The sequence below is a fragment of the Diuraphis noxia genome, unplaced genomic scaffold, assembly GCF_037042655.1.
Source record: "Diuraphis noxia isolate RWA-SAM2 unplaced genomic scaffold, SU_Dnox_SAM2 contig0019, whole genome shotgun sequence".
Lineage (NCBI taxonomy): Eukaryota > Metazoa > Arthropoda > Insecta > Hemiptera > Aphididae > Diuraphis > Diuraphis noxia.
The window spans coordinates 65,001-72,500 of record NW_028301729.1 but is presented as its reverse complement, the minus strand read 5'-3'; the positions used below and the strand labels follow the sequence as shown (position 1 = coordinate 72,500).

The following is a 7,500-nucleotide window of genomic DNA, read 5'->3' as shown; positions in this document are numbered from 1 at the left end:
AGGTGAGTTGTTACACACTCCTTAGCGGATTCCGACTTCCATGGCCACCGTCCTGCTGTCATCAGCAACCAACGCCTTTCATGGTCTCTGAATACGCGTCGATTTCGGCGCCTTAACTCGGCGTTCGGTTCATCCCGCAGCGCCAGTTCTGCTTACCAAAAATGGCCCACTAAGCGCCTAGGGTTCCGTCGCCGGCTTCGCACGCGGTTCACGCGGTGTACCAGGTAAAGCCGGCGATCTCACCCATTTATAGTTTGAGAATAGGTTGAGGTCGTTTCGGCCCCAATGTCCTCTAATCATTCGCTTTACCGTATGAGACATCCTCCGTGTTACGAGCGGGTTGTTACCGCGCCGTACAGCGCGGAGTCCCACCGGCGTCCGTACGCCCGCGAACGGGCGGGACACATCGGCGCCAGCTATCCTGAGGGAAACTTCGGATGGAACCAGCTACTAGATGGTTCGATTAGTCTTTCGCCCCTATACCCAGCTCAGACGATCGATTTGCACGTCAGAATCGCTGCGGACCTCCATCAGGGTTTCCCCTGACTTCATCCTGGCCAGGCATAGTTCACCATCTTTCGGGTACCAACGTGTGCGCTAAGGGTGCGCCCCCGGACGGCCGGAGCCGACCTGGCGGAGACGCCCCCGGACTGCGGACCAGCGCGACTTTGAACGCCGGTGGGTTCGGTCGCTAGGCCATCGTCCGCACCGTAAACGGTTCACTTTCATTGCGCCAAACGTGGTTTTTCGTGAGATCACCGTTGACTCGCGCACACGTTAGACTCCTTGGTCCGTGTTTCAAGACGGGTCGGAAAGTAGCCCGAAACTCGTCGCCGACCGACGGGACCCCGCCTGCGACGGGGCCGCGTCGACGGTTCATGCCGTCGGGCGAGCCGACCAGGAGCACCGGGGTTCGGCGCGAACGGTCACGCCGAGGCGCGACCGCCGCGACGAACCGCCACCCGGGCCCTTCGGCCGGCGCCCAACGAGTCGCGACGTCCGCTGACCGAGCGAAAGATCCGGCCGGCGGTGAGACCACCGACCGTGAATTCGCCCGGCGGGGACTCGCGGGCTCTGTCCGTTTACACCCGAACGGTTTCACGTTCTTATGAACTCTCTCTTCAAAGTTCTTTTCAACTTTCCCTCACGGTACTTGTCCACTATCGGTCTCGTGGCCGTATTTAGCCTTAGATGGAGTTTACCACCCGCTTCGGGCTGCACTCTCAAGCAACCCGACTCGAAGGCGCGGTCCGATCCCGGAACGCTGTGACGGCCTCTACTGGCCTGGCACCATCTGCGGGCCATGGCCCCGTTCAAGGGAGACTTGGACCGTCACGTGCGCCCCGGCAACGAGGCCGGCCCGTACGCCACAACTCCCATACGTGCCGCGACACAAAAGTGCGCGGCGGGATTCGGCGATGGGCTTTTCCCTGTTCGCTCGCCGCTACTGGGGGAATCACGGTTGTTTTCTTTTCCTCCGCTTATTAATATGCTTAAATCCGGCGGGTAGTCCCGCCTGATCTGAGGTCGGAACAAGTGTGTGGTACGTGTGGTGGTGGTAACTGGTGCGCGGGTCCGCGCTCCGTCCGCGCGGCGACGGTCCGCGTCCGCTTCTCGGTTGCCGGAGAGGTGGCGTCTCGAGGACGACTCTCAGCCGACCCGGCCGCGCTCTCGCGCGGCGGGCGGACGGGGACGTGCCGTTCGACGGCGCGAGAACCCGTGACTGTTTGCCGTCACAACTTGGGCGGACGACCGGGGGCAGCCGCGAGCGGTAGCCCGCGTTTTCCCCGGTCGAGCCGCCAAACTCGCGCGGGCGCGGCGTGCGGCCGACGGGCGCGCGGGCGCCGGTCCCCGTGAGGACCGGACGCGGCGCGCGCGCTCCGCCGGACGCCTGCCGTGCCGGCGCATCGGTCTGGCCGAGTATCCGGTATACGACCCTCAGACAGGCGTGGCCCGGGACCCGCGGGTCACCGAGGCCGCAATGTGCGTTCGACTGGTCGATGTTCGTATAACCTGCGGATTACACGACGACGCGCAGATAGCTGCGGTCTTCATCGATCCACGAGCCAAGTGATCCGCCGTTCGGGGTCGGGTGTTTGTTTTTTTTTTTTCGTTTACACAATCGTCTTCCGACGACGGTAACCATCTTTCGGTCGACTCTCGGTCGGGGGTCGCGGCGCGCGGGCGGTCGGCGGACGACAACCGTGCGCGGTTGTCGCGCGCGAGCGCACGCGGCCACGGGGTCGGATTAGGCGCGCGCGAGACCGGCAAGCGAGTCGCCGGCGCCGCGGGCCCGTCTCTAATGATCCTTCCGCAGGTTCACCTACGGAAACCTTGTTACGACTTTTACTTCCTCTAAACGGCCGAGTTCGGTCATCTTCCCGGTCGCGCGACGACCCAGCCCCCGAGGGGGCCGAATAACGCGCGTCCAGTCCGAAGACCTCACTGCGGTCGTTCAATCGGTAGTAGCGACGGGCGGTGTGTACAAAGGGCAGGGACGTAATCAACGCGAGCTGATGACTCGCGCTTACTGGGAATTCCTCGTTCACGTGGAAAAATTGCAAGCCACGATCCCTAAGCACGAAGGAGGTTCAGCGGGTTACCCGGAAGCCTGTCGGCCCAGGAATGTTAACACACGCTGATTCCTTCAGTGTAGCGCGCGTGCGGCCCAGAACATCTAAGGGCATCACAGACCTGTTATCGCTCAGTCTCGTGCGGCTATTTTCGTCCGCCGCCTGTCCCTCTAAGAAGAGTTTAAGCTCCTGGGAGCCGGCGGTAGCCCTAGTAACGTATCGTGATCCGCCGGCGACGGCCGCGAACGCGGCGCGCTTCACCGCGGAGCCCAGCGCACGACTGACGCACGGCGACCGGAGGTTGCCCCCCGACCCCCGCACGCCCGCCGCACGCCGGGACGCGGATGGCGCGGCCGCGCCCGACGACCGCCGTGGACGACGGGCGAACGCGTTCGGGGATACCGGGCCGAGCCGACGGGAACGCGAACGCAGACGGCCGAAACCGCCGGCGCCGCGCCCACGCCGACCCGGGTTTACCCGCCTAGTTAGCAGGACAGAGTCTCGTTCGTTATCGGAATTAACCAGACAGATCGCTCCACCAACTAAGAACGGCCATGCACCACCACCCACCGAATCAAGAAAGAGCTCTCAATCTGTCAATCTTTCCGGTGTCCGGGCCTGGTGAGGTTTCCCGTGTTGAGTCAAATTAAGCCGCAGGCTCCACTCCTGGTGGTGCCCTTCCGTCAATTCCTTTAAGTTTCAACTTTGCAATCATACTTCCCCCGGAACCGAAAAGCTTCGGTTTCCCGGAAGCTGCCCGCCGGGTCGTTAATGAAACGCCGGCGGATCGCTAGCTGGCATCGTTTACAGTTAGAACTAGGGCGGTATCTGATCGCCTTCGAACCTCTAACTTTCGTTCTTGATCATACGAGAACGTACTTGGCAAATGCTTTCGCGTCAGTTCGTCTCGAGACGATCCAAGAATTTCACCTCTAACGTCTCGGTACGAATGCCCCCGCCCGTCTCTGTTGATCATTACCTCCGGTCCCGAAAACCGGCCCGGCGGGACGCGCGGGCGACTGGCGCCCGCGGCCCGGCGGCCCGCGCACGGAAACGCCCCGGAAGGCGGTTTCGCGCGCCCGCGAAGGGCGGAGATGCGCGGGACCGAGGTCTTGTTCCATTATTCCATGCGACCAGTATTCAGGGCCTTTTGACGAGACGGCCGTGAAGCCGCCCCGCCAGATTTGAGCCTGCTTTGAGCACTCTAATTTGTTCAAAGTAAACGTGTCGGCCCGCCGACGGCACTCGGTGAAGAGCACCGCGCAGCAAGATTGGAGTAGGCGGCCGCCGTCGTCGAACCCCGACGGCCGCGCGACGCGTGGCCGCGCGGCGCGCCGGGAGCACGAGACACGTGTCCGCCTGCCGACAATACGTCCGGCCGACGTGCCGGTAACTAACACCCCGAGACGGCTGACGAGCGCGACGGCGACCGCGCCGACGGGACACGTGGTCCCGCGGCACGGCCGGCCGCGACACGCCGGACCGCCAGGGTGGTCCGGCACCGCCCAGACACAGATCCGACTACGAGCTTTTTAACCGCAACAACTTTAATATACGCTATTGGAGCTGGAATTACCGCGGCTGCTGGCACCAGACTTGCCCTCCAATTGATCCTCGTTTAAAGGTTTTAAAGTGTTCTCATTCCGATTACGGGGCCTCGGATGAGTCCCGTATCGTTATTTTTCGTCACTACCTCCCCGTTCCGGGAGTGGGTAATTTGCGCGCCTGCTGCCTTCCTTGGATGTGGTAGCCGTTTCTCAGGCTCCCTCTCCGGAATCGAACCCTGATTCCCCGTTACCCGTTACCACCACGGTAGGCATGGAACCTACCGTCGACAGTTGATAAGGCAGACATTTGAAAGATGCGTCGCCGGTACGGAGACCGTGCGATCAGCTCGAAGTTATTCAGAGTCACCAGGTCTTTGCGCGGGCCGCGATCGGGACGCGCACGAAGCGCGCCGCGACGGGCCGGTTTTGATCTAATAAAAGCGTTCCTCCCGCGCGCGACGCCCGAGAGCGCCGCGACGGTCGGAACTCTGTCGGCATGTATTAGCTCTAGAATTACCACAGTTATCCAAGTAACTTGGGTACGATCTAAGGAACCACAACTGATTTAATGAGCCTTTCGCGGTTTCACCTTAATGCGGCTTGCACTGAGACATGCATGGCTTAATCTTTGAGACAAGCATATGACTACTGGCAGGATCAACCAGGGATCTCGGGTTTACTGCTACCGCGCCCCGCGACCGCCACGCGCGTGGCGGCCTGGGACGCGTGCGTCCGAGCGCCGGTCCGACGCCCCGCGGAAGGGGGCGGCGAGCCGACGCCGAGGGCGATCGCGTGGCCGGGACCGCTGTGGGTCACGGCCGCGCGACCGACCGCGGTTCAACAACAACAAAATGTGTGTGTGGTGTGGTCGGCACACGGAGTGCGACACGTTGACGAGACGGACCGGGTGACGGTCGACCGCCGGGTTCGGGTGACGGTGTGTGCACGGGTCCCCGGCGAGCGTACCGAGACCGGCTCTCGCCCGATTCGTAACGGCCCCCAGCCGAGATCGAGGGGGAAGCCGGGACGCGACGCGAAGTCCGCCGTCCCGTGGCTTCGCCCCGGCGACCGCCGGGCGCGGCGACGATGGCCGGCCGCGGCGGGAATGTTCTGGCGTCGAGTGTTCGTGACACGCGGAACGGTAACGGGAGTCGTCATCGGTGTGGATTGGCGCGCGCCGCGCAAACACCGGCTGGTGGACGCGCGGCGCCGGTTGAGTTTCGCCACTCGGATTGCGAGATGGGTCGGCGGCCGAAACGCGGACGCGTGTCACCTTCCGCCGGCTCTCACCGGACCGGCCACTCAACCGACGGTGTCCCGCGTACGTGGACGACCGTCAGTTGGCGGCGACCGGTGGGCGCCGCGAGGTGTACGCGCCGTCTTCGGCGTCGCCCGTGGCTTTGCTGTTGTGGTGTTCGTGATCGGCGGCCGGCCGTCGACTGCAACGCCGACGACCGAACCGCTCACAAATTTACAAAATCCCGGGTTTTTCCACCTTAATGGCGTAGCGTCGTTCGTGTAACAGTGGACGCGCGCCCGTGGACTACCGCAATCCGCGCCCGTATCGGATCCCCCCGCCCGAACACTAATACCCCCGCCACAATCGCATTTCGCCTAACGTTGTTACAAGTCGTCGACCACCGTACGCACGCCGCTTGGCGGCACGGCACGAAAAAAAGTGGCGGGACGCAAATCTAGCCGGCCGACCACCTACGACACCGACCACCGGGCGCGCGGATTGGGACAGTGATAATACATTTCGTCTAACCGACCACCCGTAATGGCGTAGCGTCGCTCGTGCAACAGTGGACGCGCGCCCGTCAACTACCGCAATCGGCGCGCGTATCGGTTCCCCCCACCCGAACACTAATACCCCCGCCGCAATCGCACAATCGAAAAATATTTAAAAATCGCATCACGTCCGTCGGACCTACTATTCCTGATAGTATTCGGTGCGCCCGACGAGATCACCTCTTTGGTTCGTCCACCGAACACCGACCGATAACGAGTTATTGGGTTTGGAAAAAATCGCGATCCAAAAACTCCGGTTTCGAAACCCCGTGCAACGTCGACGTCCGGGCAGCCCGCATGCGACCTACCCCGGCTCGACGGACCACCGTGGACGGTCGACTGGAAAATAAAACGTGTTCATCGTAAACGACGTTAGGACGCGCGTAACAGTGCTACGTAATTTTTTTTCACCCGACCACCCGACATGAACAAATCTTCTCCCGTCCCACCGACCGCGGTCTACCCGGGCCACCCGAGCGCATTTCGTCTAACCGACCACCCGTGACGTTGTTACAAGTCGTCGACCACCGTACGCACGCCGCTTGGCGGCACGGCACGAAAAAAAATGGCGGGACGCAAATCTAGCCGGCCGCCATGCGGTCCCGAGTAGCAGTACCGGCCGACCGCCTACGACACCGACCACCGGGCGCGCGGATTGGGACAGTGATAATACATTTCGTCTAACCGACCACCCGTAATGGCGTAGCGTCGCTCGTGCAACAGTGGACGCGCGCCCGTCAACTACCGCAATCGGCGCGCGTATCGGTTCCCCCCACCCGAACACTAATACCCCCGCCACAATCGCACAATCGAAAAATATTTAAAAATCGCATCACGTCCGTCGGACCTACTATTCCTGATAGTATTCGGTGCGCCCGACGAGATCACCTCTTTGGTTCGTCCACCGAAAACCGACCGTTAACGAGTTATTGGGTTTGGAAAAAATCGCGATCCAAAAACTCCGGTTTCGAAACCCCGTGCAACGTCGACGTCCGGGCTGCCCGCATGCGACCTACCCCGGCTCGACGGACCACCGTGGACGGTCGACTGGAAAATAATACGTGTTCATCGTAAACGACGTTAGGACGCGCGTAACAGTGCTACGTAATTTTTTTTCACCCGACCACCCACCCGACATGAACAAATCTTCTCCCGTCCCACCGACCGCGGTCTACCCGGGCAACCCCGAGCGCATTTCGTCTAACCGACCACCCGTGACGTTGTTGCAAGTCGTCGACCACCGTACGCACCCGCGTAAATCGAACGCTGCACGCCGCGTGGCTGCACGGCACGAAAAAAAATGGCGCCGCCTGCGCGGGCGGGACGCAAGCCGCGTCCCGCTAGCCGGCCGCCAGGCGGTCCCGCGTAGCAGTGCGGCCGACCACCGGGCGCGCGCGGATTGGGACAGTGATAATACAACATGCACACTGTCCTTATTACCTTCTGGTAGATGAGGACAGTGCACTGTCCCTATCGTCCCCGATAGCGATGAGGACAGTGCACTGTCCTTATCGTCCCCGTTAGCGATGAGGACAGTGCACTAACCCCCTCGTCACCGATAGCGATGAGGACAGTACTGGTTCGAATGA

General features: G+C 61.9%; 3 non-coding genes across 3 annotated transcripts in view; all 3 read right to left on the bottom strand.

The window, feature by feature from the left end:
• LOC149053967 (large subunit ribosomal RNA) overlaps positions 1-1,530 on the bottom strand; it is a 4,199-nt gene extending 2,669 nt beyond the window's left edge. Inside the window, exon 1 of the ribosomal RNA XR_016192418.1 lies at positions 1-1,530. This exon is cut by the window's left edge and continues 2,669 nt beyond it. This is a non-coding gene — a ribosomal RNA (large subunit ribosomal RNA).
• A 402-nt stretch (positions 1,531-1,932) lies between these two features.
• Positions 1,933-2,090, bottom strand: LOC149053966 (5.8S ribosomal RNA). The gene has a single exon (XR_016192402.1). It is a non-coding gene; the product is annotated as a 5.8S ribosomal RNA (ribosomal RNA).
• A 210-nt stretch (positions 2,091-2,300) lies between these two features.
• LOC149053965 (small subunit ribosomal RNA) lies at positions 2,301-4,788 on the bottom strand. Its single transcript, XR_016192410.1, has one exon. It is a non-coding gene; the product is annotated as a small subunit ribosomal RNA (ribosomal RNA).
• Between the last annotated feature and the right edge of the window lie 2,712 nt (positions 4,789-7,500).